The sequence below is a fragment of the Epinephelus moara genome, chromosome 20, assembly GCF_006386435.1.
Source record: "Epinephelus moara isolate mb chromosome 20, YSFRI_EMoa_1.0, whole genome shotgun sequence".
NCBI classification, from domain to species: Eukaryota; Metazoa; Chordata; class Actinopteri; order Perciformes; family Serranidae; genus Epinephelus; species Epinephelus moara.
The window spans coordinates 41,246,705-41,262,907 of record NC_065525.1 but is presented as its reverse complement, the minus strand read 5'-3'; the positions used below and the strand labels follow the sequence as shown (position 1 = coordinate 41,262,907).

The 16,203-nt window shown below is 41.7% G+C and overlaps 1 protein-coding gene across 2 annotated transcripts in view; it reads left to right on the top strand.

The window, feature by feature from the left end:
* Positions 1 to 10,493: 10,493 nt before the first annotated feature.
* Positions 10,494 to 16,203, top strand: part of mgat4c (mgat4 family member C) — a 180,054-nt gene continuing 174,344 nt past the window's right edge. For both annotated transcript variants that reach the window (XM_050072497.1, XM_050072498.1), the window contains exon 1: positions 10,494 to 11,038. The gene's annotated coding sequence lies outside the window, so the exon portion shown is untranslated. The remainder of the gene's footprint in view (positions 11,039 to 16,203) is intronic.

The following is a 16,203-nucleotide window of genomic DNA, read 5'->3' as shown; positions in this document are numbered from 1 at the left end:
ACACATTAAACACACGTTAAACACACATTACACACACTTGAACACACCTTGAACACACATTAAACACACGTTAAACACACTTGAACACACGTTAAACACACTTGAACACACATTAAACACACGTTAAACACACATTACACACACTTGAACACACATTAAACACACATTAAACACACGTTAAACACACTTGAACACACGTTAAACACACTTGAACACACTTGAACACACGTTAAACACTTGAACACATGTTAAACACACGTTAAACACACTTGAACACATGTTAAACACACGTTAAACACACATTAAACACAGGTTAAACACATTAAACACACTTAAACACACTTGAACACACATTAAACATGGCTTAATAGAGACAATTTTAAACACAAGTACACGAATTGGCTTCACTATACTTCGCAGCATTCACAGACAAACACTTGTCTTTATCTGGACACATTTTCCCCACAAATACAACATGCTAATGTTATTAGCACAAGTCTATTGCATATTACATTGTATAAGTTAGCCTAGCAGCTAGCAGAGATTTCCTCTGCTCATATGAAGCCAGGATGAATCACACACATGACTTGAAAATGCTATTTTTGTGGAGGCTTTATTGTCTTCACAGTTTATTGTTGTTTTGTTTATCTGTGAAATGAAATCAAAGCTTTGTTTCCACTGAGGGAAATGGTTTCAGCTTACAGAGACGGGAACTGCCCATTGGTTCGACAGCCCATTGGTTCGACATCCCATTGTTCCGACCATATTAAACTCATTGTTCCGAAGTCTATTCCGAAATCATCATGATGCCCTGTGGTTAAGGTCTGGTTAGGTTTAGGCACAACAACCACTTGGTTAGGGTCAGGAAAAGACCATGGTGTGGGTTAAAATGAAAAAGAAAGTGGCAAACTCATAAGCCGTGAGCCTGCTCCGCCTCAAGCCGGTCGCGGCGCACCATATGCCCGCCGCGAGCCATTCAGCACCGCGGACAGTCAGACTAATGGGATGTCGAACCAATGGGCTGTCGAACCAATGACATGGACCCACAGAGACAGACAGGAGGTCTGCGTCGCCATGACATGTAGTTATGTTTCTGGGGAGGTGCACGTCAGTACGTCGTAGGCTGTAAGTTGACGCAAATCATCAGATAAATAAACAGACAACTATGATAACATCGACAACAACACTACAGACAACAACAGGGCACCTCTTCCATATTATAGACCTGTTCACCTCATATCATTAAAGTGCTCCACATATCAAGAGGAGCAGCATCCTCTCACACACAGGTTCAATTATTCCTCACAGTTTGTTCAACAGGTGATTGGTTGGGAGAGCTGACACCCTGTATCCTCAGCTCATTAACACTGTAGCACTGTAACTGTCATCACTACATGTGGTTTCCACTGTATATATAAATATCTGTCCTAACCATACAGCATGTTAGTGTATGAAACATAAAGAACAGAGCACTAAATGTACAGTTTGTAGATTAGGGAGAAAAATAAAAAGGCAAAATAAATGTTCCAGTTAAAATCCTTGTTTTTGTGACCTTTGGCCGCTGAAATTCTTCCCTTTGATTCAAAACCTAACAAAGCCTCAGATGTCGTCTTTGGACCTGGGACACGGCTTCCCTTCGACACCTTCATTTGAATAAGGAGGATGAACAAATACAGCAGGAATCCTAAAATAATCTAAACATCCCTCCTTGTTTACTTCCACCAGTCGACACACAGTAACACGCTGGCAGTGTGACGGTCGCCCAGGGGATCTGCCTTGTATTTTATGCATTCATACAAACCTGTTGCTGCTCCTGTACAACAGCCTCTTACATAATAAATGTGGAGCGTAGCAGAGGGAATAACACTAACCCTAACCACAGTCATCCTCAACAACAACATCACCATATGTAATAAATGTGCCGAAAAGGAGATTCAAATTATTCATTCATTCATTCAAAATATGTTTGAGATCAAGATGCTGGTAAAATAAAAATAAACACAAATTAATGGAGCAAAAAATATTTTTCTTCTTCTTCTTCTTCTTCTGCGTCCTTTTAATCATCTCTCAGCCCTCACATTTATTATGCAGCCACATTTATGATCCCATGTAAATATGTTAGTATGGCATCCTCTCTAACGTTTTGAAGAGCACTGGGAGGGCTTACATAAAAATTCAAGACATATTTCAAAACAGTTTAATTTTGTTTTGAGCCTAGAAATCTCCTGCAAACTCATCTGAGGGTCCCGACGCTGAGCTTGAGATTGAACTCAGGGATGAACTTGAGAAAATGACTCTTTTCCCTCCAGATGAACATTAACTGTTTATCAAACTCAGCAGCAGAGGTGGAGACGTCCCACAGAGCTGCAGAGGATGAACTACACATTGCTCCAGAGCTGCACAGGCTCATGAATACATACTGTACACCCTGCTCACAGATGCTGTTCCAGGTTAGGATGGAAAAACAAAGCCGAGTTGACACAGGCGCTGGACTGTTCTGTTGCTGAGGCTGGGATGGCTATTTCTGGACAGGCCTGTATGATTCATCAGTGGCTGTTAGGAGGTCTGACGTGTCACGATGTGTCATTCCACTAATTGTCACTCTGACTTATCCTGAGCCCTCTCTGCCGCCCCTGAGCTCTCTCCTGACCTGAGATAATTCTGCTACAAAACCATGCAGAGGGAGCAGGTTTCATACACCTCAGGGAAGGAGAATCTCCGCATGTTTTGTGGACACGGTGACACCCCCAGAATTTTTTTCTATTATTATTATTGGACTGGTCAGAGCAGGCCGCTGAAAATCTTGAGGTGGCACACTAAAGCCAAAAGCCAGAGCTAGATTTTAGGAATGTTGTAGTATAAACAGTGTTGTGCAAAGGTTTGGCCAGCCCTGGTCAAAATTTCTTGTACTGTGAAAAGTGAGTAGAAGACGAACTGATCTCCAAAAGGCACAAAGTTAAAGATGAAACATGCTTTTCAACATTTTGAGCAGGATCAGTGTTTTATTTTTGTTTTATACAATTTTAGAGTGAAAATAAAACAAACAAAAAGGAGCTCCATGCAAAAGTTTGGGCACCCCGAGACATTTGAGCTGTCAGACGACTTCTCCCAGGGTCTCAGACCTTAATGAGCTTGTTCACAGTCATCGTTAGGAAAGGCCAGGTGATGCAGATTTCAAAGCTTTATAAATACTCTGACTCCTGAAACCTTGTCCCAACAATCAGCAGCCATGGGCTCCTCTAAACAGCTGCCTAGCACTCTGAAAACTAAAAGACCTGATGAAGACTAGAAGAAGATAGCAAAGTGTTTTCAGGGAGCTGTTTCCTCAGTTGGTCATGCCATTAAGAAATGGCAGTTAACAGGAATTGTGGAGGTCAAGCTGAAAACTTTGTGAGAGAGCTGTTCGTAGGATTGTCAGAAAGGAAGTGGTGCACTGTTCTACCGTGCAGACACACCTGGACAGGTACTGTATGACCTTCATGGAAGAGTCATCTGAAGAAAACCTTTCCTGTGTCCTCACCACTAAATTCAGCTTCAGAAGTCACAAGAACCTGGTCTCACTCCGATGTCATTGAATACAGGCGCTTGGTCAGTGACTTCCAATGTCGGATACTGACAAAAAAAGCCGTCCTTTCACGTCAGCATGATACCCGTCCAGTCACCATTATTGTTTAATAGCACCCAGCGGCGTCAGACGGAAACACGGCGGTACAACTAGTTAAGTTAAGATGGTGGAAGTCCAAACTCTGTCAAGCCAAACACTGTTCTTTTTTTCTCAACCCATCCATGTATGTGTGTTGGATACACATAACCACATGCGTTTGTTTTTGAAGGGGAATACACGCCAAGTCACAGTGTTGTATTGACGCAGTGCTTTTATTTTGAAAGAGACTGTATGCAAACTGTACATTTGTGAAAACAGAAGTGTATTTTGAAAACAGACAATGCATGTAACAGGCTGAAGGCAGAACGTCAACAGCCAACACACCCAGGGTACCTCGGACGTCATATCTCGACGTGGAAAGTCCATGACCAAACGTGGACATGTGACGAGGTTGCAGTGAGTATTACTGTCATTTTCTTACAGATGTCTCTCTTAACAATGTTTTCTGACTGTCCTGCCACCACAGTCCGAACCAGAGAAGATCTGAACTGATTAACATGTTGATACACTCGTATGTGTCACCACTCGTATGTGGCACACAAAGTAATAAGATGGAGGAACAATGAGGGTTTTTTGGAAGAGTCATACAGGCTGTCCTACCTTGTTGGTAAAGCATGTCGGGGCTGTATGCAGCCTGACAGGTATACCAGCTGAGTAGAAGGGTAGTGCAAATGATTTTTATTTGTGGTTAATATATTCATCTTGAATCAATATTATTATTTTACTTTGATGTAACCAGGAGTAAAAGACTGATTGAGATTAAAAGTCTTTTTTCAGATGTGCAGCAGCACAGTAACACACTTACAGACACTGAACAAACATACAACAGTTTAAGATGAAAACAAAGGAGAGAATAATGAGATATCAAAAAACATTCTTCAACATTCAGAACATCCACAGCCAGATGTGCCTCCTTCCAAATCATCAAGAATCACTTTGGATGCATTTAATGAGAGCAGCTGACGCGCTGGAGATGAACATCTGTCAGAGACAAGAGAGAACAGCTCTGTGGAGTGAAGATGCAAATACAACAATATTTCTATTAAGATAATCTAAATATGATTTAGGATGAGTGCATCAACAATACAGAGGCTTGACATTTTTTTGTAACTGTATATTCTATCATAACTTTCACGTTTCATATGGCTTTATTTGTCATAAACAACATCAGCTATCATAATCACACCTGATTTCAATAAGGTACGATGTTTGAAGCTGGCTGAGTGTTGTTTGTCACTGAAAGGTTCTGTTTTGAAGCAGAGAGACCGACTTGTCATTTGGAGCTCCGCCTGGATCTTTGCATGGAAAAAACACTGTAGAATGGTCATACTTTGAGCAGTCTTCCTCAAATTTGAAACAAATGTTCATTGATAGTGTGCCTACAGCCCCACAGTGTCATTTACCTGCTCAGATGAAGCCACAGACAGTTATTCATCCTGAAACACATTTTTTATTTTATTTTAGGCAAAATCTTCAATTTTTTTACTGACTTCAGAGGCCCATTACTCTGTCTCTGTATCACATAGAGTGTTTCTGACACTTTCACAAGAAAATTCAGAGTTTTCTTTCTGGCAAGACCTCATGCATGCATGTAGTCAGAGCGGTTCAGAAGCTACAGTCATTTTAATTTGGGTATGTCATTTTAGGCGTTTTTGCTACAAAATGGGGGTGGAGTGCAAGAGGTTTTAATTTTGGATAAGCGGAGGGCATACAAATTTAAATACTCGTATTTTTTACTTTACTGACGATTTTTAAAGACCATGGAAGGCATTGTCTTTAAAAATTGCATTTTCTTCACAAAAAATGCCAAAGTGACCTCATCTATCACAGCCAGAATCTGTAAAAACAGAGATTATTGTTGGATTTAAAATTTCCGGTTGGACACGTCATGTGTGACAACAGCTTCCATCAGAAAAAAAAACACTTAAAAAACAACCGAATTTGAGTTCAGAAAAGTGATATTTAATTAAAATCAATTTATTCTACGTCTCGTCAAAAATAAAGCATTTGCATAACAAGAGTGAAAAACTGAGGCTTTTTTCAACTCGCGGATTTTATCTTCTTCTTTTATCGTAGTTTTAAAAATCTAATAATTAATTTATGGAAGAGGTAGGGTCAGGGATTTTTCTCCAGTCACTCGTCCTACTGTCGTTGAATGGCAACGGTGGTCAGTACTCTTCACTTTATGACGTACTTACAGTATGTCCTGTACGGATCAAATGCAGTTATTTTAACAGAACACACAAACTGATTCTAAACCTAAACAAGTAGTTTGGTGCCTGAACCCAACCACACCACCACTACAACCTGGTCTCAAATCGCTGAATCCCAATGCTTGGGCAGTGACTTCTGACGTCAGACACCGACGAAAAAAGCTGTCCTTTTACGTCAGCATGATACGTGGCCTGTCAATGTTACTGTTTAATGATGTGAAATAAGTAGAACACATTTAAAACACATATTTTTTATTTGGATAAAGCATCATACAGCCATCAGATGCATTTTAATGTGCACTGTCTGTATGTAAATCTGGTGAAGGGAAATCAAAGTCCAGTCAAATGAAAATAGGTCTGCTCAGAGTCCCAAGTTGTTCTAAGTGCAGCCCTTGAGTGAACATACCTCGTCCTCCGGCAGGTGTCTACTGGGAACGAGCAGGATAAGGAATATATGAACTCTCTCCCAGAGCCCAAATATTCAGGCCTGTGCTGTCGTCCAACTAAAACTTTCCACAACTCTCTGTGTCGCTGGCTGCCCTGATATGATTTATGGAACCACATTTAATGGACAACAGAGAGCAACAAAGCCCGGCTTGCTTTGTGTTTCATCAGGGCTCAAAATAAATGTTCACTTTTTATGCATATTTACACCCCAATATTATTCAGGAGGATCAACATTTCCATTTGGGGCATGAAAACACCATTTCCCATCTGGTCTAAGCCCCCATCATGATTATGTGCTGGGATAGGCTCGTATTACCCAGGGTATCCTATTTCATGTTCTTTTTTTCCTGGTCACACTGAGTTCTCTTTTCATAATAATATCCAACGTATTCAGCTTAATTATGTATGCTGGGGTATTTGTGATTAGGATATGAATATGCATATAAACAGCTTAGCCCAAATATGACCTCAACTGGAGCGTGAGCTGCTATCCTCAGTATCCTCTCTGTGTTAAGGCGCTCAGTGGTGCGATGTCATTTTCACTGAAATTTCCTAATAAGCTTGACTTAATAGGCCCACCATGGATACTTGTGATTAGAAACAGGCGCTGACATCTTTTCACGCTGCATATTTCCTCACTGATTAACGTCTTGATTTCCATGCTCACAATATTAAAGCACAATTTATGGAGGTTTAAGATAGTTTTCACACCTGGCTTGTTCAGTTCGGTCGAATCAAAACTTGGGAGTGTTGATCCTGTTGGTGCAGTTTGTTCTGGCAGGTGTGAACGCAGCAGTCACACTCAGGTATGGACCAAAACCACCAGACTGAGGCCTTGTTCAAGAAGTGGTCTGAACTCAGTTACATGGATTAATGGATTAAAACAGCTACATAGCTACCTGTGCTGTGCCTATCATGTGTCTACCTGCTGGATCTTTAGAGATAGTTTTAGCTGATGAGCATATTACAGTTCAGGAGGATTATGTACCTGAATTCTTGATATGTGCCTTCAGCACCTCCATTGCATCAAAACATTATTTTCCAGCCAAGCCGTACCTCTTTGTGTCACATTCAACGTCACTGACAGACTGGAAACCAGGTAAGTAAACAGTAGTCTGTTTAGTGTTTCCACCACAGACAGTCCTCTTAAATGTGGGCGGGGTTGTTGTCACTCACTGCTCCGTCTAGCACTTGCTGTATATAATGTGTAACAGGTAATATAACATCTCATGTTTACTTTAAACACGAAAAAAATACTTTCACAACTTGAGTTATAGACTGAAATGTGCCTCTGTCTTCCTGCACAGTCCTGCACAGGTCCATTTTTGAAAACCCACACTTTCCACATACCTGTAAAGCTCAGTACCAGAACCGACCTGTTACCTGTCATTATGTCTACGTCAAAGCTGCATCTGTTAATAAAAGACTTGCAACCTGTGATCAAACCCCCCCAGGCTCCAGTCCCTCACATTAAGCTGGTTCTCCATTCTTGAATTGGACGTCTCTTTGACTGGATGGTGAAAACATTCAATCACTGCCAGGTTAGGAAACATGTTAGCATGCTCCTTCCACCACCATCAAATCTCCAAAGGATCCTCCTTGGGTGTCTTGAACTCCATGTAGGCTGCCACCTCATCCTCGGGCTGCAAAGTTTCATGGCTGGAGTCCTCCACGTCGGTGACCAATGAGACCGCGGGGTCAAAGGTTACACTTGTGTCACTGGCTTTCAAAATAAAAGGAACTGCAGCTTGGTGATAGTGATTTAGATGTTAAAGTATTACACATATACTGCACATCTTTTTACTCTGTTTTATTCTGAGAAATAAAACAGATTTTTGTTCTCACCTGTTCTATTCCATAAATCCACCCCACACACTGAAAGACAGACTTTCCAAAGTTGTATGAACGCGGCATTTTTTTTAGATTTAATTTTCCTCTTAAATTATATCCCCCCTCCCTGTCACAAAACATTTTTTAATATTGACCAGAAGTAAATGATTTTTGCTTTGTACATTACTTGTACTGTTTTGAATTTAACCAAATCTCCAAATTTCAATGTATGTGGCTTTAAAACAGAAATTTATTTTCACACACTTGGTTGATATAAGCATGATCTATCTTAATTTGCTCTTGCGTATCAATTTTTCGATTTCCAAATAACATCATTTTGATCTCAAACCATCTTTTCAGTTTATTTATTTCTGTTATGATCTCTCTCCGGAGCATAAAACAGCGGTATCATCTGCAAATAAAACAAATTTTAATATTTTTGAAACTCAACATGTCATTAATATATATAATAGAAACAATTTTGGTCCCAATACTGACCCCTAGGGGTACACCACAAGTAGTGTTACAACATGAAGATTTCCATTCACTCATTTGAACAAACTGCTGCCTGTTTTGTAAATAACTTTTTTAACCAATTCAGTGCTGTTCCCCTGATGCCACATTTTCCCAGTTGTATTATTTATTGCTGAATTACAGCTCACAACTCGCACCAACAGCTGACGCTGCTCCGCTCTGATTGTTTCTGCTGGCTACTGAAACATCCTGGTGCAGACTATTTACAGGAGTTTACCAGCCTGTCGCTCAGGCTGCACCTGAAGATAATTACAAGCACGGCTGTTCTCAGCTTTCAATGTTTGATAGTCCACCACTGACATTTTCATCACGTCGTCTCATCAACAAAAATGAAACATAGATTTTTGGGTCCGACTGATTTAGCGGCCGGCCGATTAAATCGGCCGATTATAGCCATTAGAGAATAATCAGCAATCGACCAAAAGTTGGCCGATTGACGCCGATGTTAAAACTTAAATTTTCATCACTAATAAAATGCAGGGAATGTGGTGTTTTACTTAGAAATGATGTCCTTGTGTTACTTTTTGCACTATAACCAACCTCTGTTAAGTTGTCAATAATAAGAAGAACTCTGGTACTGTGAACATACATGTGAATGTCTTAATTCATAGAGACTTTGCATGATTATTTTATTTCCCAGAGGTTTACTGCCTTTTTCCACATCATATTTTTGATTTATTTTGTGTTCAAATTGTTCATATGCTGCTTGTTCCACACAATTTCTGATAATAAAAGTATTTGAAAATAGTAAAATGTTCTTCCTTCAATTTATATCTTTGTCACGAGTGTCTGAACTATATTTAAGCCATCAAAAGCAGGTATTTCGGGGGGTTTTAAATTGAAAAATGTAAAAATGTAATTGGCTGATATATCGGTTATTGGATTTTTTTATTCCATAATATCGGAATCGGCATCGGCCCCAAAAAATCCATATCAATCGGGCCCTATAGATTTCATCTTAGTTTTTATTATTATGATCCATTTTATAGCTCATCATAGTCTCGTTTTTGTCGTGGAAAAAAGGTAGTGGACGAAAAATGTTCATCATAATTTTCAAAATCAACACTGCATTAGACATTAAGTATTTTCTACATATATTGTGGAGCCTCTAATCTGTAACGATGCATCATGCTTGATCAGATTTATTAGATATTTTGTATGTAAAATCTTCATCTGCAAAGTCATCTCACTATTGGCAAATAAATGAAGTAAAACAGTGAAAATAGAAGTTTCTGAAATGTAGCGGAATATAATGTAACATAAATCATAAAGCCTAAATGTACAATCACCTCCACCACTGGTTCTGTATCACCTGTACTGTGTTTCATTAAGCAGCAACATGTCGTCTCAGGACAGAAGTAAGAAGCAAAGGAAAAATGATTGGTGCTTCCTAAACTGAGGTCTGGGGTCGTGGAGAGGTTTCTGAGAGGTCCCTGTCAAAATGAAGGTTGGTTCAATTTCACTCTCCCTGTTATCTCCCCGTCCACAGTACAGAAAGGCAACAAAAGCCTTTGAAAGGCTCCGTGGGATGAAACCTCTATTAAGTCTTCCAGACCTCTATTAGGTCCGGATTGATTTTTTGACATAAAAGTTTGGGTGGCTATAACTTTATAGAATTTGTCAGTGACTTCCTCCAAACACAGAGCATCCTCAAACATCTACAGGGTTTCTAAACTATTTTTTATCCCCTCCCCGAGGGGGGCCTTGGATGAATGTGCACCCCTCTCCGAGCAGAAATGGGTTCCCCTAAAAATCCTATCGGCGCCCCTGGGTGTGAGGGTTACAGCCTTTGAGCCGGTCTTATCTCGGCTTGTATTTTAAATAGGATGCACTTTGTCTTGTGATGACAGGTGAATCCAGGGATCTGACCGTCCGTGCCACGCATGCACCGCTGGAGCGCACGAATCCAGTCGCACCGCCCTCCTGTCCGCCTGCTGCTGCCGGGAGGAGCGGAGGAGAGAGCAGACCGGAGCGCAGCATCAACACTCACGGTACCGTCGGGATGTGGCAGCGGTCTCGACAGCTAGAAATGCCCCGTGAAAATCTCAAAGTTTGTCTCCTGTGAGAGCGGAAGACAAAGAAGACAGATAAAGGCGCGCAGAGACACAGAGACAGAGACAGAGGGAGAGACACATCGCGCGGAGCTGCATCAGCCGCCGCAGAAATTTCCAGCGGTGCCTTCCCCGCCTGCTGCCCGGCTCTGTCGCTCCTGATCGAGGAGCGCGTCGGAGCCGGTGTCCGAGCCGATCTAACGGTCAGGAGACGAGAAGGAGGGACAGAGGAGGCAGCCCACTCCTCCAGACATCCTCCCCTCTGCGTCTGGACCCCCGCAGTGTCCGCCGATGTGGAGGTGAGTGCCGATGATGGTGTGATGTTGGCCGCTTTGACAGCGAGTTGAGGTGGTGATTGCTGAAGGACTCGCAGGTAAAGGGCCACGTGGTCTGACTGTTAACTGCGTTCTGGTTCTTACCGAGCTCTGCGGTGTGTCACCGAGTCGTAACTTTAACAGCCTCCCAGCCTGCACGGGCGTCACAGCGCGTGGGGCTGCGTGTCTGATAACATCACATATACAATAACTCAGAGAGCGTGCATCCGATTTTACATCCAACACAGTGACCAGGGTCCACAGAGTCCACAGAGTCCACGTCTTTGCACGTCTTTACGCACAGTACAGCTCCACTGCAGAGACACAAACAGCAGGAGGCAATGTGGACCTGACTGAGCCTGTGTCTGATGATCACAGCCAAATAAATACATGTGACACCAGGTCAGAGTCTAAGGAGCTGTTATCACCTGTAGTGGCTGAAGAGGCTCCGCAGAAGATATTATCACAATACTTGAGTCACGATACGGTATTATCGCGATATTTTGCGATATGCTGAGTAACATATATTGCGATTTATTAGCTTTTAAAAACTCCAAGTTACGTCACCAAAGTAGAAAATTGCCAACATTTTAACTTGTTTAATCAAATTAGGGACTGTTCGTTATTTATGGGGGGGCATGTCAAATAATTTTTGAGCACTTAAGGAGGGGCTATTTTTAAATTAATTTATTAAGGAGGGGCATACAGATTTAAATAGCTGTATTTTGTATTTACTTTACCGCCAATTTTTTAAGACAACATTCCTGTACATACAGAAAATACCGCTGGATTTTCAAATTTCCAACGGTCCTTGGACACATCACTGTCCAAACTGGTGTCCAAATGACACCATTTATCACAGCCTGAAACTCTAAAAACAGAAATTACCACTGGATTTTCACATTTCTAGCAGTCCTTGGATACATCATGTGTGATAAACGCTTCCGTCAGAAAAAACAAACAAACATGCAGTAGTTAATGATGCTTTGCCAAAGGTGGATGCTGCAGCTTTTCGGAGGTCAATTGATCGAGGATTCAATCAGACACATCTAACAGAGGTATATTCATCAGAGGTTTTGAATAAAAGTTCCAATAAACACATCAGGAATCACATACAAGCCGTCACTCTGCCCCCAGGAAGATCCTCTGGGGCTGCGCTTCATGGTGAAATAGTTAAAGGTGGAAAATTTGGTTCACTGGGGACAAATTCTGTCTTAATAATAAAGTGAAATATGTTTCCTTTAAAATGTTGCATCAAACAGACTTTGGAGAGATTCAGACCTGTTCTTGGATATTCTTGTAATTTCTATGTTTCTTATTTATGAGGGGGGGAGGGGATGGTGCAAAAAGGGGGAGGCATGTTGAATAATTTTTCAAGCACTGAGGAGGGTCTTGTGTGTTTTTTTGTTTTTTTTGTGAAGAGGAGGGGCCACAGATGTAAATGGCTGTATTTTGTGTTCAGATTTTTTGGCAGAAATATGGCGGAAGAAGTGCAATATCCAATTCATGTGTCAAATGTGTCACGATGTGCCGTTATTAATGAAGGACTGTGGAGCTGCAGAGTGTCCTGGCCCACATGTCATATTCAGATGTAAGGGAACATGCTTATTTGGTACAGATCCCAACATAAATCATCATCATTTTTAGATTTTTTTCAGTGAATATTCTGCAAAAAATTACGATTCCCATAAAAATTTAGGATTTTTTAAAATACCAGAGTTTATAAAAAGCATGAAAATGAGCTTGTTCATCATAAACACTGGGAGGGTGGGATCCTCGGACCACCTGACAGAGGTCCGGGCTGAGCGCCAAATGTCCTCAAGTAACGCCCCCGTGTACGTGTGCGGGGCTGCTGTGAGCGGCCCCTGACCTCCTGTCATTTTGCAAAAGTGGCCCCCAGGCAAAACGAGCTAAGTATCACTGCATGTAGCAACATAACAAATGCTTATATTTGGCAAACTGGTGCTTAAACTAACGACTAGTAAAATGAATTTATAAACAGTGACAAATGTGAAGATGTGCTCATTTTGTGTCATTATGAATTCAGTAACTTTGGGTTTTGGACAAAACAAACAATTTAGAAAACATCACCCTTCAAACCTTTTGAGTCTCCTCTCCTTTCTTTTTTATAGATTGAATAAGTAAATGTTTAATAGATGTTACATTCAAATAATAAAGAAACATGAGAGTCATTAGCCGCAGCTCCACAGTCAGCCAGAACAGGGCGTGTCCCTGGAACATGACTGCCTGTCGGGCCCGTCCTCATCGACAGACTCCAGTTCTCTGCATTTCACTGGTGCAGCTGTTAGAAAAGAGCATGTGAACCGAAACTGCACCAGAACAGAAGCACTTTCTGTGTTTCAGCTTTGTATCGACTCTGTGCTTAAAGTGCAAACAGCTTCTTTCTATTCTGTGACATCCATAATATGAAACATATGAAAACAATAACTGATTTCATCTTACGAACGCTGAATGGAAACTGTAACAGTAACGCACCCCCAAAGGCACGCATTGTCCTTAAAGTCGCCAAAGAATTGCATCATCTGCCGGAGCGGCTCTCTCGCGTCCTGCGGTGCCAGTGACAGCTCCATGGCTCATCTGAAAGGCCTGTAGCAAAAACAGCAGCTCATTACAAGTGCAGCGGCTCGGGCTTCCTCTGGCAGGAGGCTGCTGGCTCATTAAGGGTCACCGAGGGGCGAGTCTCCCTCTATGAGCCTCAGCTTGTTACCAGAGCTCTCTGTGAAACCGCTGTTAATTGGAATTAATTTATTTTCACTGACAGATTGAGGAGGTACACGAATCAGTAAAACTCCCTCCGTACAGTGAAACCTCACTGCTGTGCTGAGGACTTAAAAATGTATTGTGTGTATAATAACAGTGAGACCCTGAATTAGACGGACTGCCCTTTTAACAGAAAACAATACGGACATCAGTGGTTTCATTAAGAAACACACTGATGCTTCTTGTCAGCAGGCGGCGCTGCTCCTGACTGAAGTGTCCACACTCAGCAGTCAGACAGGAGTCAGGTTAATTTCCAGGGCTGGTACCTGCGGTTATTCCACAGGCTAGTTAATAACATGTCGGGCAGGAAATCCAAAGTGTGGGATCATTTTGAGAAGGTGAAGGACGAACCCAAGGTGATATGTAAACTCATCTTCATTGGTCGACTACAAACATGACGTATCATCTGAAACATGGAAGTAGCTACATGCCCATTAGCCCACAGCGTCATTAACAGGCGGCTCGCTCAGTGTGTGACGTGCACTTGTAGATAAAATATAGGCCTATATTAATGAAGGTTCATTAGTACGGTTTGTATTTCTCTGTAATGTAGCACAGTGTTAACAATGTTACTGATACTATTTGTCAGTTTATTTGCACATTCGTTTGTGAAGTTGATCATGGGTGCATTATGATAAAGTGGGCCCCTGGGCGCTGATATGCAAAGGGCCCCGTCACCTCTCCTACATAGGAGCAAGAGACTCAGGGGTGGTTTTGCATCTCTCTATAGTCATTGACATTATTACATTTCAGTACGTTATTGTAATTTGATCTTTGTGGTTTTGTGTCTCTTTGTGGTCACTTTCAGTCTCCTCCTGGTTGATTGGTGTTAATTTAACATTTGACATTTTTGACATTTGGCCCCTGGCTAGTGCTCAGTTGGCTCATTTAGTAGTCTATCCATGATGCTGATGGGTTAGTCCAACTTTCACCCCACAGTCACAACTTCATGCTTCTCCATTGTCTCTAAAAGCATTGTCTTTGTGTGCATGTGAGTGAACGCAGCGATGCACCTGCAGCCGTGTCTCCTGCAGCGCTCTGGTTCCTGTTCTGACTGTAACAGAAATATTAATGCAACACATATTAAATATATTTATCCTGGGTTGCTTATTTTGCTGTCCCTATTTTTTTATATGTTAAAAAGTGGTTGCCAATTTCTCAAAATGGTTGCCCATGGCAACCTGGCAACGATTACTGCGGAGCTCTGCACTGATGAGACGACTCCTGACAGACGAGCAGCTCCTGTGTGTGTGGAGAGATTTTTCTATCAATAGCAGCATAAACAGAAATGTTGCTGTTAGTAAATTGAATAGTTAAATGTTTTGCAGCCTCACCGCTCTGACACTGATGTGGCTGTGAGAGGGGCTGAGGCCTCTCTGAGCTATGATAAAGACATGATCCCTCACTGGCTTCCCATCCCCAACACAGCCAACTCTGTTTGGAGATTTTTCACCACTGCAACCCTGTTTACCTGCTGGCTTATTTTTATGTTGAGAAAGATAATCGAGAAAAAGCAATACAGGAAAATTATATGACTCTACATGTTTGTTGTTTCAACCTGACCTCATGGGACGATGTGAAATGACCATAAGCTTTCGACTTTGTCACATGTCCACGTTTGGTCATGGACCTTCCACGTCCACATATGTCGTCCAAGGTACCCTGGGTGTGTTGGTTGTTGGCGTTCTGGGACGCTGTGTCAACTTCAGCCTTTTACATGCATTGTCTGTTTTCAAAATACACTTCTGTTTCCACAGGATATGTACAGTTTGCAGTGTCTTTCAAAATAAAAGCACTACGTCGGTACAACACCGCCAACTGATGTTTTTTCCTTCAACAACGAACACATGGTTACATTGAGCCAACACACACACACACGTGGTTGGGTTTAGGGTTTGGCTTTACAATCTTACAGGAAGAGAACATCGGCCTCCTGGGTAAAAGTTGGTGGTTGTTGGACCCTTCCAACTATGCAAAGGATTGAAGTTAAAAGAAGTCAACGCTTACTTTTAGTTTCACAGGGGACACAAACAACGGTCTCTTGGGTGAAAGTCCTGTTTTTGTGTGACCCATCCACCATCCTGACCTGCTGCCTCATTGGACTGTCTAGCTCTTAATATTTCCTCTGGGGTGGTAACATTAACCACCGTTCATTACATGACATAATTGAACCGGGAAATTTGGGTCATCGACTATGTCAAATGATTCTAATCCACTGTCCATTGGCTTTGTTTCCGTGGTGACGGCACATAATGCGGTGTTAAGAGGTTGTGGTCATTTTATGTATTTCTATTAGGGCTGACCCAAAAAATTCGAAGCTTCAAAGCTTCATTCAATGGCACGGGATTTGATTGTGAAAAAAAAAAAAT